This window comes from Lissotriton vulgaris, chromosome 7 (assembly GCF_964263255.1).
Source record: "Lissotriton vulgaris chromosome 7, aLisVul1.2, whole genome shotgun sequence".
Lineage (NCBI taxonomy): Eukaryota > Metazoa > Chordata > Amphibia > Caudata > Salamandridae > Lissotriton > Lissotriton vulgaris.
In genome coordinates, this window is record NC_141695.1 from 676713463 (window position 1) to 676729669 (window position 16207).

General features: G+C 45.0%; 1 long non-coding RNA gene across 1 annotated transcript in view; it reads right to left on the reverse strand.

Moving 5' to 3' along the window:
- Nucleotides 1-3576: 3576 nt before the first annotated feature.
- The window catches only part of LOC147702230 (uncharacterized), a 53322-nt gene continuing 40691 nt past the window's right edge, over nt 3577-16207 (reverse strand). Inside the window, exon 3 of the long non-coding RNA XR_015297216.1 lies at nt 3577-6567. This is a non-coding gene — a long non-coding RNA (uncharacterized LOC147702230). The remainder of the gene's footprint in view (nt 6568-16207) is intronic.

Genomic DNA, 16207 nt, shown 5'->3' on the forward strand with positions numbered 1-16207 from the left:
GTTTTTCAAAACTATCCCACTCCTAGTAATTTGGGGTGGAGCTGCATGGAAGGAGTTGTGTAGGCTATCGTAGAGTGAAGTAGAGTTTTGTAAAGTGGTGTAGAGTGAAGTGGAGTGCTGAACACTGTCATTGCATCCTTGCACAGTGTAGTGCTATAGAGTGGAATATAGTGTGGTAGAGTGGAGGGGTGTAGACTGTTGTTAAGTGGAGTACTGTGTTGTTGAACAGAGTACAGTGAAGTGTAATGGAGTGGAGTGGAGTGGAGTGATGTGTACTGGAATAACTTAGAGTGGAGTAGCATACGTTTGAAGGGCATAGAATGAAGTAATGTACAGTGGAATAGGGTGCAGTGGAGTATAGTGGAGTTACATAGATTGGAATAGCGTACACTGGAGTGGGGTGGAGTGCATTTATGTACAGGAACATTTACATAGAATGCAGTGGAGTAGAGTGGAGTGGCATATAGTGAAGGGGATTGACTGGACTGGTATATAGTGGACTGGCGTACAGTGGAATAGAGTATAGTGGAGTGGTGTTGAGTAGAGTGGCATACAGTGGAATAGCTTACAGTGGAGTGGTGTAGAATGGAGTGGCATAGAGTCAAGTGCGGTAGAGTGGAGTGGCAAATACTGCAATAGCATACAGTGGAGTGGCGTACCAGGGAGTAGCATAGAGTGGTGTAGCAGAGTGGCATACACTGAAATGGCATTGAGTGGAGTAGCATACAAAGGAGGAACATACAGGGGAGTAGGGTACACTGGAGTAGTGTAGAGTGGGGTTTCGTAGACTTGAAAATAGTACAGTGGAGTGACGTACAGTGGAGTAGCACAGAGTGAAGTGGTGTAGAGTGGAGTAGTGTACAGTGAAATAGCGTACAGTGGAGTGAGGTGGCGTGGCGTAGTCGAATAGCGTTGAACTGAGTGGTGTAGACTAGTTGCATACAGTGGAATAGCGTATAGTGAAGTGGCTTAGAGTGGAGTGGTGTACATTGGAGTTTAATACAGTGGAGTGGTGTACAGAGGAGAGGTGTAGGCGGAGATGAATTGAGGAAAGACAGGGATGGAATTTTGCTTGGTAGAACGTGACGTCATTCAAATTGAACGAATCTGAAGAAGTTTCACCCAAGGATTTTGGGTTCATGTGGTTTTCAGGGGACTCGAGGAAGCCTGATGACAACAATTCCAATTCAAGGCCATCCATCTGGACATTTGTTCACCTCCCTGGTCAATAATTGCCCACTCGGGCTGGACACATTCTTTTGCTTCCCCCGTGCTGCAACCCCCTGTAATGGTGAACTCTTGGATCTGTAGATCGAGCCCAAAACTACAGAGGGTGTGTGGCCACATGACCGTGGGGTAAAGCTTGAACCAGTGGGACTTTGTTACAGCATTCAAAGGTGCGGGTGGAGCAGTGCCGGGATAACCTAGGCATCTGAGAAAGGCGTTACACGCCGAAATGCATCATGCCTGTTGTCGTATTAAAGACCTCCAAGACATCCCCCGTTGTGGCCTCTAACTTCTTCTTTAACCGGAGGGGTCTGTTGTGGATATTTTACACGCTTCCCAGTTGTGTGTTTTAGAGGCCCCATTCCATCAAGAGGCCGGAGTATTGCTGGGATAGCGGCTGCTGTGTGCTTGTACTTCACCAAGGATTTGGTAACTCCGGCCCGCCTCGATGTGTGGATCAAGGACAGGGCTGCCGTCAGTGCGGCTCGTAACTTTACGAGGAGTTGGGCATCATTGCAGCTCGGCTCACAGCCCGCCTGTCATCTACGTGAGGGGCTGGAACGTCAGTGGGGACTCGAGGAGGCCTGAGGACAACAATTTCAATCCAAGGCCGTCCATCTGGACATTTGTTCACCTCCCTGGTCATTAATTGCCCACTCGGGCTGGACACATTCTTTTGCTTCCCCCGTGCTGCAACTCCCCGTAATGGTGAACTCTGGGATCTGTAGTTCGAGCCTGAAACTACAGAGGGTGTGTGGCCACGTGACCGTGGGGTGAAGCTTGAATCAATGGGACTTTGTTACAGCATTCAAAGGTGTGGTGGAGCAGTGCCAGGATAACTTATGCATCTGAGGAAGGTGTTACTCGCTGAAATGCACCATGCCTATTGTCGTATTAAAGACCTCCAACAAGACATCCCCGTTGTGGCCTCTAACCTCTTCTTTACCCGGAGGAGTCTGTTGTGGATATTTTACAAGCTTCCCAGTTGCGTGTTTTAGAGGCCCCGTTCCATCAGGAGGCTGTAGTATTGCTGGGACAGCGGCTGCTGTGTGCTTGTACTTCACCAAGGATTTGGTAACTCCGGCCAGCCTTGTAGTGTGGATCAAGGACAGGGCTGCCGTCAGAGCGGCTCATAACTTTACGAGAAGTTGGGCATCATCGCAGCTCGGCTCACAGCCCGCCTGTCATCTACGTGAGGGGCTGGAATGTCAGTGGGGACTCAAGGAGGCCTGACGACAACCATTCCAATTCAAGGCCATCCATCTGGATATTTGTTCAACTCCCTGGTCAATAATTGCCTTCTTGGGGTGGACACATTCTTTTGCTTTCCCCGTGCTGCAACCCCCCGTAATGGGGAACGCTGGGATCTGTAGTTCGAGCCCAAAACTACAGAGGGTGTGTGGCCATGGGACCCTGGGGTAAAGCTTGAACCAATGGGACTTTGTAACAGCAGTCAAAGGTGCGTGTGGAGCAGTGCCGGGATAAGTTCAGCATCTGAGGAAGGTGTTACATGCCGAATTGCATCATGCCTGTTGTCGTATTGAAGACCTCCAAGACATCCCCCGTTGTGGCCTCTAACTTCTTCTTTAACCGGAGGGGTCTGTTGTGGATACATATATATATATCTTAGAATCCTCTCGCCTCTTCATCCCCTCTCGGCGGAAGTCATGGCACAGCAAGCAGGTAAGTTTTTTCAAAATTATTTTATTTTACACACCATGTGCAAATGTTTCGGTGCAGTAAATTGGACGGCCTACGCGTTTCGGCTACTCCTAGCCTTCTACTGGACCATAGAGTCCCTGGAGTCTAGACCATTTTTAAAGGGCTTAGTGCAGGTACTCTCTTCCCTTTCCATTATTCCTCTAGACTGTCAACCTTGCTTACAATCTATGGCAAAATGGAGGTCGCCATTTTCTTAATATAAAACATCACATGTAAGTGTTACATTATTTTGAATGATTACATTTCATTATTATCTGCATATTATGGATTCAGACTAGAAACATTTAACTCACAGTAAAGTACCAATGAAGAAGCAAAATAGGAAAGTATTATATATATTTCAAAAAAATATTTTTGTTTTTTTATCATGTCCTTTTTGCGTCGTTTTCTTCAAAAATTGATTGTTCTTATGAAGGAACCAAAATATTACACTACTGGACTATACTCACCAATAGCCCATATACCGTATTCGTAAATAATAAGTCAGTCGGCAATGGAGAAGGTTCAATTGTTTATTCTGCAGATACAGGCCCTGACAGGCGAGCCTCAGCCTACACGACCCTCGGAGGTGCGCAGAGGAGACTGCTTACACACAAGCACAGCAAAGCATATATACAATTCACACATAGTACGATATCACCTTACTAGGAAAGATACAACTTGTCAGTGAGCCAGCAGGAAGACCCATATAAGGCACAATTGATTGCGAGTAGCTGGGCCTAAGCTATTCCGGGGGCAAGTCAGTTAGGTGCCTCCCTTTCTATCTGTATCTCGGAGAGGACAGGAACGGGCTCTGCTAGAATGTGCGCATCCCACAAGAAGGACAGGTGTGACCTTGGGTTTCCTTAAGCTACAAACTAACGAGTAAGGCAGACAGCTAGGTCTGCCACAGTGGTTTCATGCAGAAAGCCTAATCACGTGGTTACAGGGAAACCACGTTAGGAGACAGAGAAACAAAACAAGATGGCTTCGGTTATACCAATAGGTTTAGGCAGCACTACAGTGAATGCTATACGAATAATGCAACGTGCAGTTATAAGGTTATATTGTATGTATTAGGCCAATAATATGTATTCATCGTATTCATATCCCATCAGATGGCCCTTTTAGCCTATTATAGCCAATATAACTAATTCTACTCTACAAACACACCCTCATCGATCTGCATTAGATCTGAGATCTCTTTTTGAATCATCTGTTTGTCGACCTTGGCCTGCCGAGAGACGGTCAAGGCAGACGTTATTTTAGCAGCACAGAAAGAACAACAGGCAGGGCCACAATGGAGACATAGGCAGCAAGTAAATATGACTCCAAAGGCTCCAGCGAGAATCATGAATATCTTCCAACCCCAGGTAGATAAAAGACCCCAGAACCATCCACTAAGAGACCAAGTACCATTGTCGACATGTGCTTCACTAGCTAACCGGTGTAGTTTCTGAATAGCAAGGTGTATGGTAGGGGCCAAATCAGGAATTAAAACACAGCAAGAGCTGCCGATCACGCGACAGGCTCCACCCAATCTGCTAAGATGACGTTAAGAACCATTCGGTTCTGGAGCGTAACAAGCCTCGCAGCCTGAAGTTCAACAGTAATATTGGTCAAGATCCCAGTGGTGGTCTGAACAACGTTTTCCACTATCCTCGACAGGCATCTTATGCTACGGCTATTGAAAATCGGTCCCCAAAAGGGAGTGAGACCTTTGGAAATATCTTCAAAATGTTGCAAGGAGGTGTTCTTCTGATCAGTACTATCAGTATCAAAACTCCTAATACTTCGATTAGTTTCTATTTCTCGTCTAACTAGTTGATGGGTCTTATGGTAATCAGATGGGGCGATATAAACTGCGGGGTAAAGAAATGAGAGATAACACCGCCCTGCCCATCCCCGGGGAAGCCAAGTATATGTGTTTTCACCGCACACGAAATATACGTTTGGGGGAGTAATCACTGGAGGAGTACTGAATGTATGCAAGGTATATGTGTAATTGCATCTACTGCTTCCTACCCTAACATGACCTCGTCCCTGTATGCAAAAGGGGGAAGTACTATTTATAATGGGGATTGGCAAAGCCTTGTCATTAGTGACATTCTGTTCCTTAAAATGCTGAAAATACATGGTGGAGTTGAAATGTTCAAAATCCTGCATTTCCTCTTGTAACCAAGTAGCATTTTCATATTCAGTGTATACATTCATACAAGCACTTGGGTCCAAGGATCCCTCTCCTCCATTTCCTTCAGCATCAAATCCTTGGTGTCGCTCTATATATTTCAGGATGGCCTCATAATCTTTTTCAGTATATATCTGAGGATCAGCTATATAGTGAGAATACATTAATGATAATATTTGAAACCAGGCTTCACAGCTAGCTAAGTGGGATAGGGGCAAGGAGATGAACAGGTCATGTTGATGCATTACTGATGGAAGTAACCCACAGACCCAACAATTTATCTTGTTGGTGGTGCTGTGGGTCTGATGTAACATTTCAATCAAAACATTTTTTGCATAAGTTTCTCTGTGTCTAGCCTTATGTGGGGGTAAGGAATAAAAGAGATGTTCTTCTGGGGCAGGGGTAGTTCCTAACAATTTCTGTACAGGATGCTGAAATTCTAGATACACAAATACACACATTAAAATCACCGTAATTACAACAATAAAAGCCACGAATGCCACCTTCACTCTGGTGGTCCATCCGGAAAATGAGTGTGTATTATCAATATACTGCCAATGGGCAATTGATTGTTCATCCTCCATGACAAATCGGGCAAAAGGAAACATACTCTTTACAAGTCCAATTTCTAACTCGGATCCCCTCTAAAAGTCCAAAAACTAATCTTTGTATCCACAAAGCATGCACACCACCAGAGGGTTCTTCTTTCCACTGAGGGATCCTCTCCCTGTGTCCGTTAAAGCCTCACAGGTAGACTCCTATCGTTCATCAAAAAGAACAAGCTTTATATTCCAGCAGTACGACCGCGGCCCTTAACTCAGTCTTTCTTTCTGAACAGAGCTATTTAGCACAATGTTCCAAGCTCTCAATGGGTTCAGTCCAGTGTCTCGCTCAGCACCCCAGTAATTCTATCCGACCTTCCTCAACTCAAGTCTCTGTATAGCTCCTACCTTTGGGAACTGGGGTACCGCGCTGTGTTCAGGCCGCAGGTCGTATTTACAATGGCCAGGTTGCTCTTGGTCAGAAAACAATTCAGCTGCACGGGCATCTGAGGCATTCAAAACTTGTGGAGCCTCGGGAATGACACCCTCTACTGGTTGAGCTGTCTCACTTTCACCTGTGGGCAACACCTCACTCGGTTGCCCTACTTCTTGGGCGTCTGAAAAAGGCACAAAGCTTTGAATCTGCTCTCCTTCCTGGCTCGGAATTCCTTCTCAGGTTTGTATATCAAACGGCAAAGGCAGCGGCAGGCGTTTCAGATGACTGACATGGATCCATTGCTTTTGTCCATGCACTTTCACCGCCATTCTCGTAGCCAGGAGGATCTGATAGGGCTCAGACCATATGGGCTCCAAACTGGATTTCCATTGGTAGTTCTTCACCAGTACCCACTGGCCAGGTTCCAATCGATGTCCAGGACCCTCCGGTAGTGGCTGCAATGTGTCCGATACCTGTTGATGAATAGAACGCAAATAGTGAAGGCGTACAAGTAATCTGTCATCAGAGGATAATCAATATCCCTAAAGGATCGGGATCTGGGGACTCCCCACACATTGGCGGGCCTGCTAAAAATCACTTTGTAAGGTGACAATCCAGTTCTAGTGTGAGGGATGGTTCTTAGGGACAACAATGCCAATGGAAGCGCGTCGGGCCAATTCAATCCGGTACTCTCACAGATTTTAGGCATTTTTTATTTCAGAGTACCATTATATTTTTCAACTAGTCCAGCTGACTGGGGATATCTGGTGGCATGGAACTTCTGTTTTATCTGTAATCCTTTACAAACGCTCTGTACTAGCTGAGCATTAAAATGAGGCCCGTTGTCAGACCAGATGACACGGGGCAAACAATATCTGGGCAGGTATTCCTTTACCAGGGCTTTGGCAGTGGCAACTGCAGTAGCTTCTTTAGTAGGGTAGGCTTCAACCCATTTGCTAAAAACATATACCACCACTAATACATATTTTAAATTGTTTACCCTTTCCATCTGAATGTAATCGATTTGTATTACTTCAAAAGTCAAGGACGGTGGGGCAAAATTCCCGCTCAAACCAGATTCTCTACCTCCAGGATTGTGGCGTAGACACACCGGACAATATTTTACTATATGTGCTGCAGTTTTGGAAATGTTTGGGTTGTTCCATACTGGGTCTAATATGGCACAAATACTTTTCACACCTATGTGGGCTGGACCATGGGCCATTGTCACTACAGCATATACTACTGCATTGGGCAGTAACCATCACTGTTTTTCAGATAGATCTATCCAACAATCATTCTTATCTAGTTTTCCTACTTCCTGTTCCCATCTCTGTACTTCATCTATTGTGGCTTCCTTCTGTAGTTCCCTCACACTTTCAATAGTATTATCAAACAGGGATGTTTCTGCTACCCATCGGGCCGATGTGCTAGGGAACATGGGGTTCATTCTAGTCTGAGCTGTTTCTTTCGCTACTGAATCAGCAAAGGCGTTTCCTTATCCAGTGGAATCAACAACTTTTTTATGGGCGCTGCACTTAATAATGGCCACTTTCTCTGATAATGTCAATGCAAATAACAATCGGTCAATTAATGTGGCATGTTGGATTTTCTGGCCCTGTGTGGTGAAGAAACCCCACTCCCTCCAAAGCCTCCCAAAACTATGGGCAACGCCAAAGGCGTACTGGCTGTCCGTGAAAATGTTCACCCTCAGCCCTTCACTCAATTCACATGCTCTTAACAAGGCTATTAGTTCACCTGCCTGGGCTGAGTGATGGGAGATCCTTGCGGTCTCCACCACCGTCTTTAATGTTGTGATAGCATAAGCAGCTGTCGCAGTGCCATCTGGTATCTTAAAGCAAGAGCCATCCACATACAGCTCCCCTTGAGGTTCAGATAAAGAGATGTCAGTAAGATCTACACGTCCCTTCGTTTCTTCTTCTGTTCTAAATATACAATCCTGGACATCGTCCTTTTCATCATTTGAAGGGAGAGATAGTAATGTGGCTGGGTTCAGAGTGGCACATCTTTTAATAGTAATATGAGGTGCAAACAAGGTCAGCTCGTACCCTGTTAATCTAGCACTGGTAAGGTGTTGGGTCTTAGTTCTTTCCAAAAGGATATCCACAGCATGCGGTACCATGATTGTGAGGTCTGTATTTAAAACAATTCCCTCTGATTGCCGAATGGCCACCGCTACTGCAGCCGTGGCCCTCAGGCAGCTTGGGAGGGCCCGTGCAACATTATCCAAGACTGATGAAAAGAATGCACAGGGTCTTTGCTTCCCACCAAAACCCTGTGTTAACACTGAAAGTGAACAACCGTCCACCTCAGGCACATAAAGTGAAAAAGGCTTTCGGTAATCTGGAGTACCCAAGACAGGTGCAGAACAAAGAGCAGACTTTAAAGAATCAAACGCTTCTTGACATTCATCCGTCCAGGGTAAGGGTTCATGCACATCTTTGGTTGTCAAATGCAACAAGGGTTTAGAGAGAAGTGAATAGTTAGGAATCCACTGGCGACAGTAAGAGGTTATGCCAAGAAAAGCACGAACATCACGTTGAGTACGAGGGACAGACATGTTAGTAATTACAGATATTCACTCTGGAGTCAATTGTTTCCCCGCTTATCGACAGTAAGTGGCCGAGGTAGGTCACTTCCTGTCGACAATACTGAAATTTAGAAAGGGACACTTTATTTCCCTTCGTAGCCAAATGTTGTAACAATTTAACCGTGGCTTCCTTGCAACCTTCCTGCGTGTCGGAGGCCACAAGAATATCATCCACATACTGGATGATTGTGTTCCCTGCTGGTAAAATTAATTCATCAAGGACTGCCTTCAAGGCTTGACTATAAATTCTAGGACTCTCTGTATAGCCTTGAGGGGTGCGTGTAAATCTGAAGCTTCGGCCAGCTAATGAGAATCCAAAGATATGTCTGCTATCGGGGTGAATTGGAATGCTAAAGAAGGCATTCTTTAAATCGATCACTCAAAAATACTCAGCTGTAGGGGGAACCATTGTCAGAATAGCAGTTATATCAGGTACTATCGGATATTGCGGGACCACAATTTTGTTGACCTCTCGAAGGTCAATCGCAAAACAATAAGTATTTTTGTAATCCGGGGCACCATCAACTGGTGTCTTTTTCAAAATTGGTAAAATCGGACTGTTACAAATGTTAGCAGCTGTCTCCTCAACTACCCCCTTCTGAATGTGGTCATGAATAATGTGTAACAAGGCCTGTTCACCTTCTAGTGAAATTTTATACTGCGGAATGCGAGGCAGCTGGACATTAGGTTTCAAGGTTATTGACACAGGAGCTATTCTTAACAGGCCAACATTTGTATCTCCTGTAGCCCACAGTGTCTGAGGAATCATAGAGAATTCAGGGGGAAGGTTTTCATTTTTGGCAAAATATTAGGCTGCATTAGGAGGTGGTTTTTGTAACATCAAATAGACACCGTCGGGGGAACAAAAAATCCGGGCATGTAACGTTTTCAGAATATCCAGACCCAAAAGGTTTTCTCCACAATTGGAAGTCAACAGAAAAGGTGAATGTATAGAAATGGGACCTACAGTGAAGGGCAGAGGCTTAGAAATGGGGTTTACCACCGGGATTCCAGAGAATCCTACTGAAACGTTATTTTGGCCAGACAGAGCAGCCCCTGGGACCAGCATTGGGGCAACTGAGCTATTCATTGCCCCAGTATCCACTAGAAATGTTCCTGATGTTCCCAACAGTTCCCCTTGTACATAAGGTCCCTCCTGGTCAACTGGTACTGTAAAGTGGCCCCCGCTCTGTCCTTGGCTGTCTCATGCATAATCCTGTCCGTCGTACCCATCATACCTGTAATTTTCGTTGTAGTACTGTCTGGCTTGGGCGTTGTCAAAAGAATTTTTTCGAGAATCCTCACGGTGCATATCTTCTCGTATCATACTATTACAGTCTATATTCCCTCGACCCCTTCCTCGTCCTCTATTACCCCCATACTTAGCCAGCCACAGAGGGCAATCTGCCTTCCAGTGCCCTTCCTGTTTGCATTAGGAACATTGATTTATGCCAATGTTCGGGGAACCTCCTCCACCTCTTCCTGCCATTGCTCCCCTCTGGAATGAGCCACGCCCTCCCCGTCCGGAGTTCTATCCTCTGCTAACCTGCTGCAACAGAACCCTAGTCTTCAAGTCCTTCGTCTTCTTTTCTGACTTTTCTTTACTTTCATTCTCTCGATGTTCATAATATTGGGCCATACTAAGAATCACTGATGGGGCAGCCGTAGTCCACGTGCTCTCGGCTGCCTGGAGATGGGACATAACTTAGGGAAGCAAATTCGTAACAAACCTATTTACAAACAACCGTATCCCGCCTTCCGTGGATAGGTCCTGCCCACTAAAATCTATAAAGACTTTCTCAAACCTGGTAAAGAAATGTGACACGCTTTCATCCTTCTTCTGTCTACAGGCGGTCAATTTGTCCCAATCAACTTTTCTAGGAGAGAGGAGAGTTTGAATATACTTAATAATCTTAGCCGGCACTGCTAGTACCTCGTCTCTAGGTTTTTCTCCAGGTTTTCGTTCTTTGTCCCAGGTTTTCAACTGTCCCATGTTCCTCCCAACTCGGGGGCATGGTCCGTGTCATGTATTTGTCTCCAAATATCTACCGGGATCAAAAGGCCAAAGAACAGCTCAATATCAGGTATTGTCATGATAGCAGAATTGGCGGCCTCAGTCAATTCCTTATAGTAAGCAGTGGGATTTTTACGGGGATCAGGAAGCTGAGCTTTTAGAGTAAGGACCTCGCTTTGTTTCCAAGGGGTATAAACCCATTGTTCCTGAAGCCTAGCATCCACTCGAGCCCTAGTCACCTGGCCACCGGCATCCTTTAATTCAGGTAGTTCAGTATAAAAGAGGGGATGTACCTCTCTCATGGGGTGCTGCGCTCCCCAATCAGTGCACTTCCGGTGCATTCGTTCGCGATACTGCACCAGAGCTGCTACGTTCTGATATACTTCATCAGCTTGTAATTGGTATTTAAAAGCTCGATCTCTTATATCGCGCAGTATCTGAGGGGATATTCCCTCCTCGAAACACTGCTCCCATAGTGAAATCAATCGGATTGCCATATTCTCCAATGCCAGTTGCTGTGCAACTGGTTCAAAGTCTTTCATGGTACTCCAAATGTCCTCCAAGTTGTAAATGGAGTTCCGCATCCACTGGGATGCCTGAATCACTATGGCCTTCCTTTCTTCCGTACCCAATGACGACCTAGTGTAGACTCGCTGATCACTCAAGTCCGGTCTAAGGCGTTTGGGTGTGGTATCTAGGCAAGCGAGTATCGGGGATCTATAGCGGCTTGAGTCGGAAAGGAGAGAAATACAGGGTGCGAAAGGGAAGGGACAGCCTCGTCCAGCTGTAGGGATATCAAAGGTGAGGTAGTTGGTCGAGGAGTGGGAGGGGGAAGTAACGCACTTTGTACTGATCCATCAGCAGGGGCCGTGGCAGCCGTTACCGGTGCTCCCGCAGCCGATGCTGCTCCAATTTGACCCGTCCGTAGCAAAGGCACGGCTGGGTTCAATCCTTGTGGGGCATAAGGAGAGGGTGGTCGGGCTTCCAATAAATCCTCAATTTCATCTCCGGTCTCTGGTCGAGTCACATAACTTTTATCAGTCTCTAAGCGAAACTGTCTATCCATTTGTGCGATATTTTCTTCCACCTTTCCTTTATCATAAGCTATAGCTTTCTGGGTGACTGTCCTGATTTAAGTTTTCCCAATTTCTCTTCTCTTATCCGTCGTCGTTGTGCCTCCTTCAACCATAGGTTCAAGGAGTCAAACATCGACTGACGGCTTTTCTTCATAAACAGTTTGCTTTGGATGCAATTAATCTTTTTCTCATCAAGCGACCCCATTAGAGGCCATTGCAAATCAGAATTATCTTTGGTATACTTATTCCAAATCGTATTAAACAAAATCGGTGTAAGACCGTGTTTCACATACATATCAAAACTGGGGCTGCCCTCGGGAGGGGCAGGCTGTCTTTCTTCCAGACGTTTATTTCGCCGACAGCAGCACCCGAAACATATTTTACAAGACATGTAATGTTCACACAATTCTATTCATATACTCCAAAAATTCATTCACATTCGGACGCGTCCTCTTCACCACTCACACTCTCATATTCCTCTATTTTCCCGCCATAAAGTGCTGTAAAGCGTCGCAAGGCAATAACTTTTTCAGTACTGAATACTTATTCTATGCAGATGACATGTCTTCAGACGAACAGAGCCCGTCGACTCCAGTTCGGGGAACCGCTTCAACAGAATTCCAGACCATTAAAATTCAACAACAAAAGGAACAGTCGCTAGGCTGCTCTGAGATAACATGGTAGGCGAACCACGAACCCTCTCACAGGCCATCCCATGGTCCTGTTCTGGTTGGGCCGGGTGTCTGGGCATGCAGCTCCATAACCCTAGCCTACCCAGTTGCTCCCAGGGCTTTCGCGAAGAGGATTCGGCCGAGCGAGTAACTCAGTACCCCGCTAAGGCACCAGGTGTAATCTCAAATTTTCACCAAATAAGTCCGTGAGGCATCTACCCGCGCAGCCACTTCGCCGCAACGTCATATCCTCAGATTCCCTTGTGGTCCGGCTTCCCCGGCCACCTTCAGAATGCAGTTAACCGCTACCCAGGAAAACACTTCTTCTAAGTGTTTCTTATCCGAATACAATCAGAAATTCACTCACCTGGTGCACCCAGGTCGATTGCTAATTCTCCACTGCCGACTCCTAGACAGACCGACACAGTCTGTTCTTCTGTCGGGTTAAGCCCGTAGGACTCCGGCGTAGGGTCTTCAGCAGCTGGGAGGGATACCAGGCTCAAGAGTGGAATTTCTTGTTTTCGTACCACAAAACGGGTGTTTCAAATCAGGATTCTATTTCCGTCCACCCACTCGGCCAGAACTCCTGCCTGTCCCGTCTACTCCTGTTTACAGGAGGGGATGACCCTATCGCGGAGTCCCGGCGGAGTCGCCAACTGAAGGAACCAAAATATTACACTACTAGACTATACTCATCAATAGCCCATATACCATATTCGTAAATAATAAGTCAGTCGGCAATGGCGAAGGTTCAATCATTTATTCTGCAGATACAGGCCCTGACAGGGGAGCCTCAGACTACACGACCCTCGGAGGTGCGCAGAGGAGACTGCTTACACACAAGCACAGCAAAGCATATATACGATTCACACATAGTACGATATCACCTTACTAGGAAAGATACAACTTGTCAGTGAGCCAGCAGGAAGACCCATATAAGGCACAATTGCTTGCGAGTAGCTGGGCCTAAGCTATTCCGGGGGCAGGTCAGTAAGGTGCCTCCCTTTCTATCTGTAGCTCGGAGAGGACAGGAACAGGCTCTGCTAGAATGTGCGCATCCCACAAGAAGGGCAGGTGTGACCTTGGGTTTCCCTAAGCTACAAACTAACGAGTAAGGCAGACAGCTTGGTCTGCCATAGTGGTTTCATGCAGAAAGCCTAATCACGTGGTTTAAGGGAAACCACGTTAGGAGACAGAGAAACGAAACAAGATGGCTTTGGTTATACCAATAGGTTTAGGCAGCACTACAGTGAATCACTCTTGACAATAATAATGCTATGCGAATAATGCAATGCTAACGTGCAGTTATAAGGTTATATTGTATGTATTAGGCCAATAATATGTATTCATCGTATTCATATCCCATCACTTATCAGGGTTTTTATTTCTTGATGCCTATGCACATTATATACAAGATTCTGTGTTCTCCACCAAGAAAGATTTTTTTGGTTTGTTCTTACGGGAAATTTACAATTCTCTGGGACTATGTACATTATTTACAGATTTCTGTATCCTCAATTGGAGTCCAGGTTTGAAATTCATTCTTATTTTCCTTGAACTATTTGCAGTCCATATTGTAAAGTACATCTTTATGTTTCAGCAAAATATATCAATTTAAGGGACTCCTGTTTGAGATCAACTCCATCTATTCACATATTACATCACAGTCAAGATAACCCATTCGTCTTTTAATCATCATGCTCTTTTTTGTGTATCAGTTCATTCAATGTTCATCTGGCGACTTCACCGCTACTTTTTAACATATTTACACCTACATACAGATATATACAGATAGCCCCAAGATATTGGAGTTCAAGGTTTTTTAACTGGATTCTTTTTATCATGTATTTACAGATGTACAAACAGTTCAGCATCTTGGTTGTGTCCATATGGATACTCTGTCCCCATCCCCAGGATCATTTTTGATTCAAGTTTGCGTAGTTGTAATGTACGATCTCCCCCTCTCTCTGATGGTTTACTGAGCTTAATCCCTGACTATTTAAACAGATTGGGGTTGCTTTGATGTCAATCAGCAAAATGTTTGGCCATGGGGTAATTGGGGTCCTCGTTCTTGATCGCACATAGGTGTTGGAGGATCCTTAGTTTTAGTTTATTTATGGTGCTTCCTATGTAGGACTTTCCACATGGACACACAAGCCTGTAGACCACATGTTTTGATTCACAAGTTATGTGGTCCCTGATTTTCTCTGTTCTTCCATTTTGCAATTTATATTCCGGGATATTTGCGCCATGCTCACAGGCCTTATATTTGGTGCAATTCCAGAATCCAGGTGTTGTCAGCCAAGAGGTCTTTTTTGGTTGCTTAATTTGTAAACGACTCAGAGTTAGAATATCACGTAGGGATGACATTTTCCTATATGTGATACTTGGAAATGCTGTTGAGTTTTCTTTCAGAGTTTCATCAAGGAGTAAGATGTTCGAATTCCTCTGTAGAGCCTTTTTTAGTTTATCACTCTGATTATTAAAATCCATGATCAAGCGAGTCACGTTGTTGGTCCCTCCTGTTTCGGTAGTAGTTCCATTCGATTTGCCACTTCCCGGTGCTAGAAGATCTGATCTTTTCTTCAAATCCATCCTTGATTTCGCTGTTTCAATGATTTCATCTGGGTAGCCCCTTTCACGGAATCGTTGACTCATTCCTTCTATTTCCTGTTCCAATTCATTCATTTCAGAGCAGTTTCTTTTAGCTCGTAACATCTGTCCATACGGAATGCTCCATGTAAGCTTCACTGGATGCCCGCTATTAGCATGGAGTATGCTATTGCAAGATGTAGGTTTTCTATGTATTTTAGTACATAGGCGGTCATTCTTCACAAAAGTTTCTACATCCAGGAAGACGAGATTCGTTGAGCTGATGGTTGATGTGAAATGGAGATTGTATTCATTATTTTCCAGCGAATCAATAAATATTTGGAGCTCTTCTTCACTTCAGTCCCAGATGACAAATAAGTAGTTGATGAAACAACACCAGAACTTGATTTTTAAATGTTTCTTCTGTTCTGAGTCCACGGCCTCGTTCTCCCAGATGGCCATCAGAAGGTTTGCATATGTTGGAGCAAAAGATGTCCCCATTGCGGTCCCCTGCCTTTGCAGGTGTAGGTCCCCCAAGAAAAGAAAGGCAGTATGTGTCAGGCAGTAGATTAGCATGTCTATCAACATTGCAGAGTGTTCCAAGTGGCTCACTGATCGTGTTTCCAAGATCTTCTTGATGGCTCTAATTCCATCCTCGTGGAGTATTGAAGTGTAAAGAAAAGCAACATCTAGTGTTGCCATCAGATAGTTCGTCTTCCATTCAATTCCTGAGATTTTGTTCAAGAAGTCCATTGTATCCCTCAGATATGAAGGTAGTGAAGTTACATAGTTCATTAAGAATATATCAATGAATCTCGATGTTGTCTCTAACAATGACCCTATGGAACTCACGATCGGTCTTCCAGGTGGTTTTACGAGAGCTTTATGTACTTTTGGTAAAAAGTATATGGTGGCTGTGATGGGATTATCTGTTTTCAAATATGAATATTCATCGAAGTCGATCAGACCTTTGTCCTTCCACCCCAACCGTAGAGAATGATATTCCTCTGTCCATTCCTCCATTGAGTTCTTTTATAGTTGTTCATAATGGTCCCTATTGCTCAGTTGTCTTTTGGCTTCAGTGATGTAATCCGTTACATTTTGCACAACAACATTTCCTCCTTTGTCCGAGGACTTTATTATTATTGT